Genomic DNA, 18,625 nt, shown 5'->3' with positions numbered 1-18,625 from the left:
AAGCCAGCCGGTCGAGGAGAAAGAGAGCTAGAGAGAGAGAGAGCGAGAGAGGGCGAGGGAGAGGGAGAGATAGAGAGGCAGGAGAGCAGGCAGCGTCCAGGTGGAGGGAGGCCGACGCGAAGCGGAGGTGAAGCGCGACCGGCCCTCTCTACTCCAGGGGCCCAGGCTAGTCCAGTCCGGGACAGCACGCCTCCTGCTGCACGCTCCACGAGGTAGAACGGCGAACTTAGACACGAGCACGTAGGACGTATTAAGCGCGGGACGTACTAAGGCGATACCACGATCCTGCGATACAACAATCTGGCTGGCTGATCCTTCCCTCGACCAAGAGGATAGATAACAGGGACGTCGCCCTTCCCGGGGAGAGAGAGAGAGAGAGAGAGACGCGCTCGCCCTCTCTTGGATCGATCCTTGGCCTTGGTCGATTTCACTCCCCCCACCCGGTCGAAATCCCAGGATCAGAATCCGAGAAAGGAAAGGGAACGACAGGAAATTTGTTCGATCGATCATGCATTCCGAACCGAAGTTTCTCTCCCCCCGACGAAGAGAATTTTCATTCGGATCAGTTTCCAGTTCGATCTGATCGATCGAGGACCAGGATCTCCTGTGTGGATTTCCAACGTGTGGCGATCGACGACAGACGGCGGCCGCTTCCTCCTTCGAACCACCGCCCCCACCCTCCACCCTCCCCCGCCTCGCATCACACGCGTCCAGAGCCACGCGATCACCACCGGTCCGGACCAGCGATCCGGAAGGTTTCGCGCGACGGTGGCCAACGAGCCGGTCACTCTTAACGAACACCTGATCCACGGTGATTGAACACCTCTTCCTCCTCTTCCGCGCCACGCCGTCTTCCTTTCGTCCCTTCGTGAATATCGTGAATATCGTGATGCGTGGAATCTCGTTTCCTGCTCGATTCGAGGATCGGGCTCGGTGAGGATTTTTGGGGAGATCGGATCGGGTTGGATCGGAGGAGGCTCGAGTTTTCAAGTCGTGGAGAAGTAATCGCGTGCGATCAATCATCGGTCGATTTTGTTCCTGTGAAAGAAATTTCTGTGCGACGGGTATGACGGACTCCGATTGTGAACGGTGCGACGGGCCCCGCGAACGGTGAAAAGTGTTTAGAACGGCTGTGTTCAGTGAAATATTCAGAGACTTCAACGCGCGGTAAGGAAGGTGGCCGAGGGATAAACGGGCGGAACAGCGAGATCACGACGACGAGGCGATTCGAATTCGGGTGAGTTTCCTTCTCTATTTTCCCCTCTGCTCAATCATTTCCTTTGTCGGGAGAAACAGCAGCTTATTAGATCCGATTAAACATTTCTTTTTTGCCAACAGTCCAAGATCGGATCGGTATCCGATCGAACAAAATTATACGAGATCTTTAGAAAGTGTATTGATCCGTTTATCATGATTCGATCCGACGCGTGTTTACTAAAAATTGGAAAAAAGTAAATAATTATGAAATATTACAACGTTAAAAAAGATCAGGAGTGCGATATATTTGCGTAAGAGACGGAATGTAGTCACATGCGCGCAATAATTGACACGCGTAAATCCGCAGCCCGCTATGTGTTTACATTCGCCAATTATAGGCAACTGTTCGCCTACGTAATAACGATAGATCTCGTCGTTGCGGTTAATGACTGACGAACAGGAGTAGGAATAATTTTCCAAAGTTGGGGACGATTCGTGGTGAAAATTAATTTTCGAACGTTTTCATCCTCCGTAATAATAATTGTACAACAGGAACTGTTCTCCCAATAATCAATTCAAGGATACAACTCAAGATCCTTGGTTCAAAAACTCGAGGTTAAGAATCTTTTTTTTTTTTTTCGCTTAATCTCGAAACGTGGAATGGGTGTATAAATTTTCACGCGTCACCACTGAATCACCCGGAGCGAGCTTATCTCTCAACAGTGGAATATTCAGTGAGGAAATAAGTTTCGAGAACGGCTTCGTTGGCCACGGTTTTTTCTTTTTTTTTTTTTTTTTTGAGCGTATTATGGTAGAAATTTTGCGATCGAGGATCGTAATAAACGCTCGGCGATCCCGTTTCGCGAGATGCAGATTACACGAAGAGTTTTATCACCCGTTGGATAAGTGAAACGTACGCTCGTAATCCAAATTATCGGATGTTTCATCTTTTTGCGAGCAAATTTTCAAAGATTCTTCCAATTCGTATTATCGATTTCACTTCATATTGCAACTTGTAATTAATCAATTAATCAATTAACGAGTTAAGATAAGCGAAAAATTTAGATTTCTAATGGATATTTTTAACTGATGTAGATAATTCGAAACGAAACGAAATCTCGCATTTCAACGGTATTGTTTTCCGATAAAATTATACGAAACAAAAATTCTAAAAGGATAATTAATACATCTCTGTACGAGACGAATACACTCTTATAATATAAAATTAATTTTCAAACTGTATCGTATATAATCTATACTTCAATTAATTATTCATATATAATTCGTTTCCTCGACTCTAAACTCTAATAAAATTCACATTAAACTGTATCAATGATACAAAATCAACAATTATATCGCGTTATTTTCAATTATTCTCATCTATTAACCGTTCAAGAATATCATAAATATCGTTCCTTCATCTTTAATTCATCCTTGCTCGACACACTTCAATAAGATTCAAATGATCGTCGTTATTGAATCGATCAAAAGTATATCGAATCAATATATATCTGTAATTTCCAATATTTTCCACATTCCTCTCGAGATTATTATCGAAAATTCGAACACGATCTATCTATCACACATATATATATATATACATATTTAGATAACCATTTTTGGATGGAGATGGTCGGTTTCCTTCAACCGATATCCCAATTATCCAAGAAATTCGTTTCTAATCGCGGGCGAGGGGCATCTGCCCTTTTTCCACCCTTGCGCTTTCCAAGACAACTGCCATCTTTTGGGATCGAGGCAGTTGTTGCGTCAGGTGGCGGTCGTTAAAGAAGTTGAGGGAACAAGGGTTGACAGACGATAGGGTTCCTTCCTAGGTGCTTCCGTTAAAATTGATAACAGACATTATGGGAAACGATTAAAGTGATTAGTTCGCTACGGGGGATGATCGAAGGTCTTCGTTGCGTCGAAACTGTCCAACACATCACGCAGGAATTTCTTTTGTATAAATTTTTGTATGAAATTAACAGCAGGATGTATGGAATAAAAGTATAATTTTATACGTGTACGAAATATTTTAGTAAAATAACTCTCGTTGATCTTGTTGACACGTGTTCATCAAAGGAATATATGTACAGGATAACGCTGGAATCTGAGTACAAAGTTTGCAGCAGATTGAATTCACCGATTATCTTGAGATAAGCTCGAGCAAAAAGATTTTACTTAAACATCTTCATCGAAGGATATAGGTTTGTAGATAATGTTTGAAGACGTATAAAGTAGTTTGCAGATTGAATTGCCCGATTATTCACGACTCTTTATGAAATCTATCCAGCTTCCCTCTTCGAAACTGTTGTAACGATCTTATCGAACAACTTGGTTTATCTCGGGATTAATACGTTATTTTAGAATTTTTCGTTTTTATGGAACGAGCTTCGTTACCTTTTTTATCTTTTATCTTTTACGAGTTTCACGTATAATAAGAACGAATAAATATTTTGATCGTGCCAAAATGAAAAATATGTTTCGAATCGAAATCAAGGAAATTTGTTTGTATCGTGAATCGTTACAACTTAATTTTATACTTGTTTTATTTTTGCGCTTTCTTTATCTTGCAAGATGGAAAAATGAAAGGAAACAAGCTCGTTCTCTTCGCTTTACGAATGGAAAAATTAAAACAACGTACAAGTCGAAGAATATACAAACCATCGTACGCTCAATGGAAAGTCTAGAAGTCTTTTTGTTTTCCCCCATTCCTCCATTTTACGAGAGAAAAATTGAAACGATATGTCACGGAATATCAAACCGTCAACATTTTCAATAACGAATCGAGAGAGAGAACGAGAGAGAAAAAACGAAGAAGCCTGAAAAAGTGGACGCCGCAGCTTTTTACTTTCATCCTTTTCCATCCATTTTCCAGCCAGTAAGTGAAAAATCGAAACTTGGAGATTTTCGGATTATTCCGTTTGCCTCGGTCGGATTCGAACGTATAATAAATAATGGCCGTCAGCACGGCGATGCGCGGCAAATGCCGATGGAAACTCGAACCAATCACAAACAGGCAAACGTTCGCCTCGACTCGAAGACCATTATCCCAGCTGGACATCCGAGTATAATTTTTGTACTGTCATTTCGCATCCAACTATACAATTCCTCTCGTTCCACGGCCGCGACACCTCGCAATCCGTCAAACTGCCCTCGTAATCGATCGATCGATCGATCGATGGGTCGCACCTGTTTATCCTCCCGATCGTGTAATTAGATTTCGCAATGATCTTCCTCCCCCTTTTCCCTTCCATCCCGTCCATCCAACCAATACAGATTACGCGCAGAAGAGGAAAGGGGAAGAGGAAGAGGACTAGAAAAAGTGCCAAGTGCGTTCGATCTTTCAACTTTCTATCTGCTCAAAACGTATGAGAAGCCGTAAGTTGATAAGAAGGAACGATTTGTGAAGATCCTTCCAAGTTATTAATGATACGGGTGGTATTCTCTTTGTCAAAAATAAATAGAAAATAAAAGAAATATATATATATAAGAATGGATAGAGATTATATCTCGAGGAAAAGGGTCGAGAATCGAGTTAGATTCGATTAAAATCCTCTCCTTCGCGAAAACTTTCGTTTCTAATTTACTAACAAAGAAACCTACTAATCACTACACTTTTTAAGAGAAGCACGGAGCAAGCGAATTGCCCAGGAACAGAAAAAAAAAAATTGGTCGAATAATCGATGGTAATTCTTCGATAGACACTCCAGATATACACGTCCCTGAAAGTTTTAATGGCTCTCGTTTCCCGCGAAGCGACGCGATCGTTATTAGAAAATTTACGCGCGTCTCGCCCGCTTAACGATCCCTCCTCGCGAGAGAAAGAGAGAGGATCTCTTCCTGAAATCCCCGCAGACGATTTAAAATTACGTTGGAACGTGGTATTACGCAGCTATTACGTGTCATGCAGGCCGAACGAGGAATGCGATGATGCCTCCACCGTGTTGGAAAACTTGGACCGATCTAATCCGGCCGTTCTGATCAGCCTCGCAGGCTCATTCATCGGTCACACAAGGATTGATATTACGCGCGAGGAGGCGATATCCGCGATATCGCGCGACGGCCGCCATCTCGTCGATTTCCCTCTCGTTCCCGATAAAGGGCGAGATCGAAGATTGCAGCTCGCCTGGATAAGAGAGATTGCTCGAGAGTTTAATACGATCGATGCTCGAGCCTATTCCCCCTTGTCCGGGTTTAAATTGTTTCGACCCACTTGGAAATCTTCTAAAAAGAATATAAACGCGGCGAGTGTCCTTTCGTATCCTCCGCTTTTAATCATAATCGGATAAGCAAGGAATGCGGTGGCGGCCGTGTCAAGGATGCTGCGCGGGTGCCTTTCTCGAGTTCATCTTATTTCCGTTTATTAGCCGGCCAGGCCAGGCCAGGCCAGTTAGCCGCCTGGTTAATTGCGCGCGCGGTTATACAGTTAACCGCGCGCGCTTTCCCCCCCATGTGGCGCACCGAAGTGCACACCCGGACTCTACCGGGCCGAGAGCGTCCCCACAGGTAGCTCGAATCTATTTATAGTTGCCGCTGCACGATCCTCCATCGATGCTTCCTCCTGGATCAGAGTCGTTTTCCGGACTCCTCCCAGTTCCTCGAGTTCTCGACGAGCTCTCTCTCTCTCTGCTTCTTTGCGATGGATAACTCTTGAGATACAGGTGTCAATTTTAATATACGAGATTCCACTCTATCACGTTCGATGTTATTTACTAATATCCGTGAGAAACGTCACCTAGGTATCATATAAGGAAAATTGCTTCGATTCTCAATTAATTAATCGCGCGATAAAGCGCCAACTCGGTATCGTAATCGCACGGCCGGGGGAAAAATCGTGGAAAGTGAATAACCATTCCTTCCAACAAACGGTCCGCTTTATCTCGGCTCTCCGGCGGCCGAGCCACACCTGGCCCCGATCGCGTCCCACCTATATATATCTATTCCACTTGCAACTGCTCCTCGACTATTCACCTAAGCCACGTCTCGCTCCAGTCCTCCTATCTGCTCGCCAGCCAGCTACTCCCGATAATCCCATCGCGGCTAAGCCCGCCAGATGGATTTACCGCGGCCCACAATCGCTTCCACCGCTCTGCGTTACACGCGTATAACGCGCCTTTAAATTACTCCTTCCCTCGTTAACCTTTGAGTTGTCGGCTGACAGCTCCAAGATATCTCCCCGAGAGTTATATCTTCCGCGAATGATCCCCGAGTCTGGCCTTCGATCGTCCGACTTGCTTCGTATTTCGTTTCATTCTCGGGGGGACAGTGTTTATTATCGCCGAAACGTGGCGAAAGGTGGCTTCGATCCAGAAAGTAATTTACACGCTCAACAAGTTTCGGCAAAGTGCAAGAGGAGCACATATTGCGATTAAAAAGGAATGTGTAACGATGCAACATCTCCTTCCTTCTCCTGACCGAATTTCCAAAACTTCCTCCCCTCGTTTCGAAGATCGAGAAGATCGTTTTCACAGCCGGCGTTCCGCTCGTTTTGCTCGCGTCTAATTAGACGTTGGGCCGTTTCTTATGCACGCTCTATCTCTAGCTGTTTGCCCAGACGGCTTTTTCTGGCCGGGGAACACGCGTTTTCACCGGAATTACCGTTCTTACCGTTCCAAGAGCGAGATAAATGCCGCTTGATGGACGAATCATGAGGTTTTAATGGCACCCCGCCGGTCATTCGGATCACCGCGTGGTTATTGCTCTCGAGCAGCGTTAGGAACTTCATTCCCCCTCGCGCTTACACCGAATTTTCGAGACCGTTTCCTTCGAACAGGCTTCGAACCTTGCTCTGAACGAATTTCAAATTCATTAAATTTGAAGGTATAATTATTTCCGATATTGAGAGGACCGATTTGTAAATTATTATCCCCGAATTTGTTATTCGTGAATGTGAAACGGGGAGAGAAGTTGTAGGATACTTTGCAGAGCGAATGGGCTAATGTTTTATATAGGTGGTGGAGGACATATATACTCGCAGTCCGTTCGGTCGCGAATTAGAAATTAGCTGTCGCGCATTTACATACCGCGCAGGTGGCCGCTCCAAGCAAGACCGGTCAACCGTTTTCAGGGTAAAACGAGTTTCCGCCGCGGAAAAAACGCCGCTTTGCTCGGCCGCCACTCGAAACCGGTGCAATAAAGATTCATGATCTATAACGTCGGCGGGCATTAGCCAGTGCGACGAAAAGGATCGTCCGCGCGCACGAAAGTTTCAGAAGCGAGCCACCTCTCCCTCCCCCCGCGGAAAAATCGGAACGGTTCTGAAATTCTCGTTAAACTCGTCTCCGAGTATCGATAAATCTGCGAGATTTTTGAACAAGATAAACGAACGAATTGTTTTGTGATTGGAAAAAGTGCGAGGATTTAGTGCACGTGATAACGCGGCCTGGATTTACGACTTCGGAAGATTTGAAAGTTGTTTTATTCCGACATGTTGCTCCTTCGATATATTCACATATGCACGAATGATTTGTTGGAGGTACGGGTTCGTTTCTCGTTTGGAGTAAAAAGTAACACGAACGGATACTCGATTACGAGCAAAATCGGAGCTTTTTAATCGAAAAATCTCGAAGAACGAGGAGATTATCAAAGTGTATCGCTCCATCGACGCTCCATAAACACTCCATTCATCCCGCCCCTACACACACATCCCGATTAATTCCAAGATCTACTCGACAACTAGCGCCTCCTACACCCTCTTCCCCATTTTACTCGCGACAGCCTCAAGTATAAGCTTTTTCCAGCGTTCGAACAGGGATGGCTCGAACCTGTTCTCGGGGAGGCCCACACATCAGTCGGATGTAGTCATCTGTATCAATCAGAGAGCCGGTAGAAAGAGAGAGAGAGACACACTTTCTTATCCATACGAGACGCACGCACACCTCGAATCCCACTTAACTCCAATCAGGCTCGATTGCATCGGACAAGTGGAATAATTATTGCCCGGCGTGTTATTGAATTATTAGCAACGCATAAGCGTGCATGAGCCCTCGTAAACAAGCGTGGATACAACCCCGTGGATTTCTTCCTTCCTCCCCCCCGCAATGCTCGTAATTTCTGCTCGAGGGAAAAAGCGGCCGGGACGATAAATAAATCGAGGGGGGACGACTCGCTTCGTTGGAAAGTGGCTCGATAATTTCGTTACGTATGGAAACTCCGCTTTGAAGCAAAGGGGATTAAAATCGTCTTACATCATCGTATTATTTTGCATTATTTCATTCGCGGAAATTGTGCGCCCGCGAATCTGGTTGATCGACTTATTGATCGAGCAATAAAACAACAGTTAATCGGCAACGAAACGGCGATTATAAATCTGCCACCAATTTCTCGCGGATTTAATTAGACACGGCTCATTGAGTGGTAACGAGAGAGGGATTCTTGTCGTCGATACAGGTGGTGTTCTCGCGCGCGCGAAATTCAGTTTCCGTGTGCGCCAGGCTAAAATATCGAGAGATATTATTTGCACGCTCTACGCGAGCAAGCTGTTGTATGCGAGCACCACGGCCAATTGAATCTCGTAAATCACTCTCGGGCAGACGTTATGAAAGCGAGGATGACTTAATGCGCTGTTACGGTAATGAGAGGCGAGAGACGGTGTTCTCGTGCCGCTAACCAGCTAGCTTCTCTCATGATGCGCCTCTTTTGTCCTACTATTTTTTGGGGGAGACGAAGTTTGACGATCTTTTACGTCGCATTGGGAAGGGAGGCAAGATTTATTTTATTTAAAATCGTTGTATTTCACGTATGTCCGTTTATATGTATCGTGTATAACGGAGATTTCTTTTCTCTTTAATACAAAGTTGTGGAATTGATAAGTCGCATTGAATATTAAAATCATCGGTAAAAATAGAAAACGAGCTCGCTTTATATTCACGTACATCTCGTTATGTTAATAAAGTTACATGTTCAATAAAAAAAAAAAATCGAGAAGCGATGGGAAAGAGTATTTAACGAAACGAAAATACCTCTCTTCTTTTTAAAATAATACAAAGTATCTTGTAAAAATTCCTTCTTTTCTACGAACACAATTTTCCAAACTGTCTCTCGCTTCCAAATTTATACAGTTCATTCCGTGAATCTTTTATCAAGCTCCATAAAATACGTGGAAACCCACAAAATTTTATAATCGACCAGCCTCTTTGAAAAGGTCGATTATATACGATTATTCGATTTGAGGTCAGTTTACAACAACAACGTATTCCTCAAAGATCGCGAAAGGGTGTCGATCACGAGTTATCCAGTTTGAATCGCGCGCCACTCGATAACGAACACGTCTAGTCTCCTATCCACGCGTTCAAGTCACCGAGAACGAGGCTGCATCGATGCGACTCCACATTCATTATTCGTATCTATATTTGTTAGACCTTCTAGATGTTCCTTGCGCGTATGTGAACAAGAAACTTCGTTATCGTATCGTTAAGAAACGATAAAGTGTTTTCGATTCATTTCTTATATTTTATGGAATTTCACGAGTAGCACTTTGTCAATGATAAATTTTTCTATTTAACACCCGTCAAAGTAACGAATAAAGCAAGTAAAATTATAATCATCCGATTAAAATTACAAATAATATACTATCCGACCAACTCGAAAAACGAAACTAAAAACTGCATATTTTTTTTTATAAACGGTTATCCACTTCGAAATTGCGAAATTATCTTTTCTATCGATCTTCAAAGGCAAATTTCCATTTCCATTTTACATTTATATATATCGGAATCTGAAAGCAACGCCATTTTTCACCATTTATTTAAAATATTCCTCCACAGTGGTTATGTAGAGGGAACCTGGCGAGGCGGCGCGTTTCGAGAAAGTGTTACGGCGCGGTTTGCACGACCTTGGCACGGCGCGGAGACGCGCGTCGGAACGTTTCGCAAATTGCCGGAAATTTCCGTGGGAAACTGCGTATTCTGCCTGAGAGTGGCGACGAGCCGGTGTAACGAGCACTCGGTATCGGATGGGCATGCAGACTAGGCGTATCCTCCGACATGGCCCCGCACTTAGTCAACGTTTCCCCGCTCTTTTCTGTTGTAATCGTCCCCCCAAACCCCCCAAAAATAACCCTTTTAGCTTCCCGCCGAAAATTCGAACCGCCATCTCGAGACGAATAATATTCTCCTCGCGTTTTCTTAAAAAGTGATCAAACTTTCCGTTCGTTTTTTCATACGACTGGAATTCTTTCTCCCTTTCGCGGCACGAATTTCGATCGTTCAATCACCCTCGATCAGATTTGAATCGACCAACGAATCGAACCAAAGAAAGAAAGGAAGGAAGAAAAAGAAACGGGCAAAGGGAAACGCACAAAGGGCGTAATTACTCTGCACGAAAGGAAGTGACAATTTACATTCCTGGTCGCGCGTCTGAAACCCCTATTTGTAGGCCGGCGCAGCAGGTGTAGCGTTCACCCCCATAAATGACCGGATATTTTCCGTGTCGGTACGTGCGTCGCTATAGGAAACGGTCACGAATTAGTGCGATGTAATGGCACAGCTCGTGCAACAACAAGTGCAACTACTCAACGGGTATCAGGTGCATGCATGCACCATTGGAGGAATAAGTACGTTGAACGTGGCCGTTAGAGGATCGACCGTGAGCACGTGACCGGGACTGGGCTCTAACCGTTGTGGTTATGCAAATGAAACGAATAACACCCCTTCCGAAAGCATCTCCTCTAAACAATCCCCGATATTCTCTTCGATTCTCCAATTTCTCGAGAGGAGAACCTCTCGAGGAAAGGGCGAAGGGAAGGCGTTGAAGGAGAGAGAGCGAGTATCAGGTGCAGGGCGTAGGATAGGCGAACGCAGTTCGCAGCCACACACGTGAACGAGGTCTGCACTCTCGAAACGTGTACAACGATCGGTCGATCGGGTATCGCGCGGCATGCAAGGAGGCGGGTCAAGATTTATCTAGCAAATAACCTCCTGTTGCTCGCGCGTACCGTGCGCGGCAAAAGTTTCTCCCTACCCTTCTCCTTCGTCTCTCGACGTCGAATTCAACCGAATCGCCCCCAATAGAAACTTCCAATTCTTTGCCTATTCCTTCGAAATTCCATCGGTGCTTCGTTTCGTTACACCGAATACCGTTCCGATTATATCGTGTATATACGTGTACGAAACGTAACTATTTCACGGCACGCAAGAAAAGCAAACAATCGATAAAAGCGGATTACCTATTTACTACAGGATTGTAAAACCTGACTCGGTTTCCCGCGATTTTCTAGAACGGGCAATAACTCGAGCAATAACTCGCGTCCGCTTCAACACGTTTTCTAACGTTCCGACCGAACGAAAGTGCAAGTAAGAGCCGTGCAATTAAACGAATCCCGCAGAAGAAGCCTCTGTTGCGCGTGCTCCTCGTGTATATATATATATATATATGCGCGTGGGAACTGAAATGGGGCGACAGCCTGTTTGTTGTTCTTTTTCCTTCTTTTTTTTAATTACCATCCAATTGAAAACGGTAACAATCCTTCCACGCGCGTTTCAACCCCTTTTCACGAGTTCTTTCACGTTCGAATGTTGTTCCATGAATATTCACAAACCGAACCACGCAGATGCTTGATTTTCGATATCAATGCATTAATATTAATACGGAAAATGTAAATGGAACGAGTTGAAAATATGTATAGTTGAAAAAGTTCTCACGGATGAAAGGTTGACGGATTAATTGGAGGACCGATCGATAAAAAGAGAACAAAAGGGAATGACTCCTCGATTCGATCGTCTCGAGAGAGCAGTCACAAGGTTCGACAAGGGGAGAGTAAACGGTGCTATATTAATTAAGATTCTTTGTCCGAGAGAAATTTTAATTCTTAAAAACTGTAATTGAAATCTGGATTGGAACTGTTATAAACTGTTATCAGTAACTTCGTCCCCTTAAGAGAGAAAGACTCATCTCCTCAATTTCCTGGAAATCACAAAAGTCCAATTAACTTTATCTCGAGGCGAGGAGTGGATGGAGAGCAAGCATCTCGGCATTCTGTTCTTGCTTAATTAACGCGCTTTAAAAATCCTTACAAATATTATCATTGCAAATCACGCGACAAACGTTGCGTCGCACGATTATTATTAAGATTTCTATAATTCGTTTCGCGGGGATCGCACGGGTGATCCTTTTTCTCCGCCCCGTGCAGCATTTTCTGAAACGGCCGTAACGAGCCACCAAGTCTTAACAAGGTTGAAAGGAAATTTAGTGCTCGCAACACGGCCGTGCATGCAAACTATGTGTTGGCGAGCCTCGGCCACGGCTACCATCATTAGAAGGTAACTCGTTTTGCAACTCGTCGCGCTTATTTTTTACCCCCTCCCTCCCTCCCTCCTTCGCCCAAGCATTTCCCAAGTGTCTTCGAACATCGCGCGTATTTTCGTCGAATCTTCCAACGATTTTTTAACTCACGCATGTGCGTATAATTTTCAAAGACCGGTGATAACGTTGTTCCGTTACAATCGAAACTTTTCACTCGCGCCGATTTCACGAAAAAGATTCTCAAACTGGATTCTTCTAAGCACCGAGGACTCGTACGTAGAATTGTTGTTCGAATAAAAAAGGCGGGATAAAGGAGAGGAAGATATTTCCCTTGTTAGATTTCTCTGGAGAAGCATGCCGCGGCGAGAGGGAGAAGTTAGAACCGGCATTGGGGTTGTATATCTCCTCTCGGAGATTCTGTAGCGCTGTTAACGAGGTGCCGCGAGTTTAGCGCCCGTGGCACGCACCATTGCCTCAAACGGCCCCCTATATAACCCGACGCTTGTTTAACAATCATTATTTGCGAGATACCCGGTACCCGACACACCCGGTATCGGCGACAGATCAGATCGAATCTCTTTGCGGCTCGATTCGAGCCGTATTGTGTTCACACCCCGCGATCGAAAAGAAAACCTTGCATAAACCCACCCCTCCTCTACTTTCGCCTCTCCAGCAAGCTATGCAACCGCTCCTTACATCTTTCGTAAGGATAAAGGACGATTCTTTTCAAACTTTGCGACTCTCGAAGGTGGTTATTTTCTCGAACACGAGGAAATACCTCGTTTCTAATTACCATTAAGAATAACGTTCAGAGAATTATCTCTGCCGCGTTTCCGTAAAAACGTGTTCAGGAAGGTCTCGTTTTATCCACCCGACCTTCGCCCGTTATCGTCGTTCCATTGGCCGAACGATCGTCAAAGCGTTGACCGATTTTCTCCCAATTGCGTCGTAACGAAGGCCGGATGTCGGAGAGAGAGAGAGAGAGAGAGAAAAGAAAAGAAGAAAAAGAAGGAATTTGACGTCCGTTCGGCGCATCCGGCGCGGGGAACCCGTGACGCAATGTACTCGAGAGCGAAAGGGAAAGGCGATCGAACGATTGAATTTGACCGAAATTGACTCGTTGAAAAATTGGATCTAATCAGCGTTTTACTAAAAAAAAAAAAGAAAAAGCAGGGAAGGTTGTAAAATTTTCAGTAGAAGGAAAGAAGAATATTACGAAGGTATAATTTTTGGAAAAATTTCGCACGCAATAATCCTCTCGAAAGAGTCCATTTCGGGAGGGGAATTCGTTTATCGACTCGAGCCGTTCAGTCTTGGACGAGCGGCGGACACGATAAAAACCTTGTCGACTTCCTGTGCCACCCGCCTTCGAGCAAGGTCGTCTTATTACGTGTCAGACACTCGTATCTCACGGACTAATCAACCTGCCAAGGCCAACCAAAAGGGAATTCGTTCCTCTTCCCTAACGATAAATTAAAAAAAAACTTCGAATTACTACTTTTTCCTAGTCTCCAGTTCATTCCTCCAGCTCGAAAAGCATAATAGCTCTTGTCGAGTCGTACAGTTAACGTCCACTAATTACAACGACCGTAACCATTGCCCGTGCTAATAATTGATCGTAAATCGCGGGATTAACTCGACCACGAGATTATCCCTTAGTTAACGTGCCTTCAATTCGCGGCATTTTTATTCTCGTCTCTCGTAGCGACTCATCTGTCCGCCTCGCGGAATCTCGGACGGCGGGGGCCATTTTGGATCCCGTTGGAACGCGACGGCCGAGCGTAATGGAATAGTAATTGGCCGAACGGTAATCGCGGGGAGCAACAGCCGGCCGTATTGTCAGGAAGACGAGACGAGATCCCCTGTATCGATGGCCACAGCGACTCTTCCTGGTATCGGCGACCGCCGCGGGCGAGCCGATACGTTTAACGCTTACGTACGCGGAGCGGATCGAGTGGCGTGGCCGATCATTCGCGTGTGTTACGCTTTACGTGTGTGCGCCCATTTCCACGTGCGCATTAACGTAATGCTCGTACGAGCGGAATGTTCTCGGTACACGTGTCTTGCGCGTGTGTGCGTGCGCGTAAGATAAATGGAGAAGAATGGAAGGTGTTCGTTAGGTTTGATAAATGGAATGGAAGATTTTCGATTATTGTGATTTGATATGTAATGCTTTTCTTTCGAAGGGGAAATTTAATCAAAGAAATATCACGATGGAAAATTTCTAAAGCTCCGCTTTCTTTTATGGGGTGGAAGGGAAATTTTAAGGCATCGAGAGAGAGAGGGGGGGATAGGAATTCTTTATTCCTTTTGTAACGAATTTCTTCTCGAATTAACCCTTCTCGCTATAATTTATCCGTATCCAATTTTCGAAAACCGATTACTCTCTTATAATTGCAGAGTAATCACGAGCGAAAAGAACGGAGTCGTTAATAACATCATCGATCGGTGGATTTAAAACGAGCAAATAATGGATAAAGTAAAATTTTATCGTTTTCCTACTCCGGTGGTGGGTTACGATTCCAAGATGGATCGCGGTTAAATTATTTTCCTCGCGTTTTCCGCGGTGAAATGAAATTTTGTTTACCATCGATAAATCATTATCCGACTCGATCCTACACAAACGTGTAATATGTAACAGGCCAGTTTCTGCTTAATCATCCGAGTCGACGCACTTTGTACACACGGATACGCAGCTGAGCCTTCATTCGTGGTATACAGAAAAAATTTGAAGAAAAGAATAATTACAGAGGAAGAAAAAACACATTATCTAATTATTTATATTTATATTTGAGCTGAAAGATAGCTCTGCCGAATATTTATTAACGTGGAACGAACGAATTGATTCTCGTAATGGGGCGGAATCGATGAATCTCCAACCTCGTGTCGTCGAATTAAGATATCGATCTAGCTCGGGATTGGGGAATCGGCTTGAGCAACCTGCTCAAGGAGGTATATTATCGTCGTATAAAATCGTCCCTGTACGTCTTTTTGCTGAGGCGCACGTGTTCATTACGCGGCGTTGTGTGTGCATGCTCCGTTTTAGTCGATTAGAGGGGGAATTGGATGAACGAGCGTATACATATATTTTTTAAATAATTTAAATTCTTAATTAAACGAGTAAAATTTAATTAATTAAACAAAGAAACACTTATTTTATCGGGCTTCGAGATACGTGGCACCACGCTCCGTCTCCCTGTTTCTCGATGAAAATTCATAAATTCTTGCTTCCAGAAAAGAAAATTTCTTCCGAGATAATAACATCTCCTAAAAAGGCGATGATGGGTGAAAAATTCGTTTCAACTTGCCTCTCCCAAAGGAAGGAAAGGAATTCGTGTCGATGGAAGGAATGAAAAAATCTCGATCGGACAGATAGCCACGATCTATGCAACACCTATGCGGAACAATCGCAGTGGAGGGAGGGGAAAAAATAGGCACAGCGACAGCTTTCTTCTCGCGTGATAAATTTACGAGAGACGTATAATGCGTCGCAATGGCCGCTTAACTGCGTGTATCTCTGCCTCGTCAAAGCTCCTCGTCGCTGGAGCTCGGCTGGAAACTCGACACCTTTGTCAGATCCCCCCCGTTGACTTTATAAAGCCTCTTCGAGAGACCAGTTTACACCGACGACATTGTTTGCGGACAAGTCCCCGCACACTGTCTGCCGGCAATGATCCGGATCGCGTACCCGGATTATTTTGAACGGCAATAAAGGGTTGATACGTTTGACAGAGTTTTGGACGGACTCCTTTTCAAACAATCTCGAAATTTATATATATATATATATATATCCCACACAAACGATATTGAATTATTTCACGCGCAAGAAGTCGGATTCCACCGCGATTCGATTAACTGTGCGGGCAATGGGGGGAGCAGAGGCGCGGTGTTCTCGTTCCCATGAGCGACACAGCGATCCAATAAATCCCCGGAATAATAGAAACGGTCGATAGAGCGGGGCTCCGATATCCTTCCTATCGTGGAAACGCAGGAAACGATCGTGGGCCACGAAGTCGGTCATCATCACCGGGTGAATCCAGTTACTTCACTCGCGAGGCGGGGCACCGATCGATTCGATTCGTCTCCGTCGTGTACGCATCCTCGCACGTATTCATCTTTCCCGTTTGCACGCACAGATGCACGCTTCACACGCGTGCAACCGATTTTACACGGTTCCTCATCGACGTCTTCGGTGGTTGATTTGCTCGTGCTAGTCTCTTCTTCGTTTCTGCTTTTGCTTTCCAAGTATTTTGGTATATCACGAATGATCAAATTTGTTTATGGAGATTTTTGTAATTATTGCAACGGATGGAATGCAAAGGATTTAAGAAAAATTGAAACGAATTTTATTCGTTGAAGGAATTTCTCTCTTTTTCTTTTAAATCCGAGATAAAGGAACGATTAATACACGATCAAATATATGGCTTATCCGCGGCAGAGATACTGTTATTTGATCTCTGCAATCATCTATCGTGTTGTATACAGTGTAACACGATTTATTCGAAACGGAAATTTCGTAGACGTATTTTCTTTTCTCGATGAAACGTCTTGGATAATTATTAAGATAATTATTACGATAATTATCCCGTAATAATTTCTTATCAAAAAAAAAACCGGTGTTCATCTTAAAAGTAGAACTATCGAATATTAAATAATAAATAAAAATCGAGTTATCCTTTTAAATGATTGCGAAAATAAAGAAAGCAGATAGTAACGATATTAAATTACGATTTCATCCATCATTCCATCTACTATCATCTACTCTTTTACCTTCCTTTCGATCATTCTAATTACACACTTTGTTCTCCCCGTTTTCTTTCTTCCTTTTCTTTCAAACTTCGTTAATCCCATCGTTCACCTCGAAGAAACAAAAATTCAAAGTCAACTTTCTCTCGTCCGTAATAACCTGCTTCCACCCCACCTCTCGATCCACGTCTCTCTCCGCGTAAAACGGGAACGGCACTCTAAATCGATCGATCGACAAGGGTGGGGTAAGGATCGAGGAATGGAATGGCGAGAAAACGTTTCTGAATGAAGAAGAAGCGGCGGATCGTAGCGCAAAAAGAGGAGGCCGCAGAGGAGGCCTGCGGTGGACGACTTTCCCATGAATCCAGGGTGGAGGACGAGGGGCAGGATGTGCCAGGACCAATCAATTGTACACGCCGGTCTCCGTCTTCCTCTCCATTTCCTATTCCCCCTTTCCTTCCTTTTCCCTCCCTTTTCCTTCCTTCCTTTCTTCATCCGCTGTCCAACGAGATTGCAATTGTTTTGTTTCGCTTTTCGGGAAGAAGAAGAAATTTGAGAAATTCGAGGAGGACCTTCGTAGAGAGAGAGAGAGGAGAGCGGTAAATTCCATCGCGTGATTTACTTGCAATAATATTGCTAGGCGTGGGTGGATGAAACGAGAGTCCGCCAGTGGAAACGAAAGGATCTTGATGCATTAGGCACAGGTGTGTTTTAAACGCTTTCAAAACGTGACCTTGCGAGATATTATGGACGAGTATTATGGTACGTTAAAAAAATGTATCGATTGTCGTAACGTTAATTAAATATTTTCACGTTTTATATATATACATTTGAATTCATAGATATCGACGAATTTAATTAGCAATTTCATCCCTATTGATAAACCGCTGAATAAAAACAAAATTCTATTATTAAAAATACAACTTATTATATTAATTCTCTCGAAAAACGTTATCGACTATAAGAAAAGAAAAATATTAAAATTCGCGTTAAATATCCAAGATTCCAAGAAGTGTGACACGTGATCCACGTGTGAGAGAATTAAAAGATCGAGGAAGGGATCGGAGAGAATTCACGATCCACGATCGATCCATAGCTTTGCGTGGCGCCTGTTGAACCCTGTTGTATTCCAGTCCCTTGTCGCTCGTTGCCAGTCCGCCCACCGCTCGCACAGTCAGTGAAGGTCCAGGCCGCGTGCCACCTTGCATTTTTATCGATTATCCCGCCCGATAAAACGGTGGATCTGCAGCGCAGTTTCTTACACTTTCACGATCTTTCGTATCTTTCGCGAGCGGCATACGAGAAACACTTTCGAGCATCACTTATCGCTCTTCCTGGATCGCGACGTGAATCAGCGATTGGCTCGGCCGATAATGCAGGCCGATTTTCTTGTCATTTCCATTTCGACCCTACATTATCTTTCATATTCTTTATAATGAAA

At 44.2% G+C, this 18,625-nt stretch overlaps 2 protein-coding genes across 13 annotated transcripts in view; one reads left to right on the top strand and one right to left on the bottom strand.

Moving 5' to 3' along the window:
* The window catches only part of LOC108003668 (uncharacterized), a 64,561-nt gene that overhangs the window by 24,056 nt on the left and 21,880 nt on the right, over window positions 1-18,625 (bottom strand). The gene's annotated exons all lie outside the window — the stretch shown is intronic.
* Window positions 119-18,625, top strand: part of LOC108003468 (paired box protein Pax-5) — a 139,122-nt gene continuing 120,615 nt past the window's right edge. For 3 of the 9 annotated variants that reach the window (XM_062073558.1, XM_062073564.1, XM_062073563.1), the window contains exon 1: window positions 121-1,237. The gene's annotated coding sequence lies outside the window, so the exon portion shown is untranslated. Of the gene's footprint in view, window positions 1,238-18,625 lie in introns of all 9 variants that reach the window. The other 6 variants (XM_062073560.1, XM_062073555.1, XM_062073557.1 and 3 more) reach the window with 5 other exon arrangements.

The sequence above is a fragment of the Apis cerana genome, linkage group LG4 (assembly GCF_029169275.1).
Source record: "Apis cerana isolate GH-2021 linkage group LG4, AcerK_1.0, whole genome shotgun sequence".
NCBI classification, from domain to species: domain Eukaryota; kingdom Metazoa; phylum Arthropoda; class Insecta; order Hymenoptera; family Apidae; genus Apis; species Apis cerana.
Note: the sequence above shows the minus strand (reverse complement) of the source record. Positions and strands in the feature narration are given on the sequence as shown.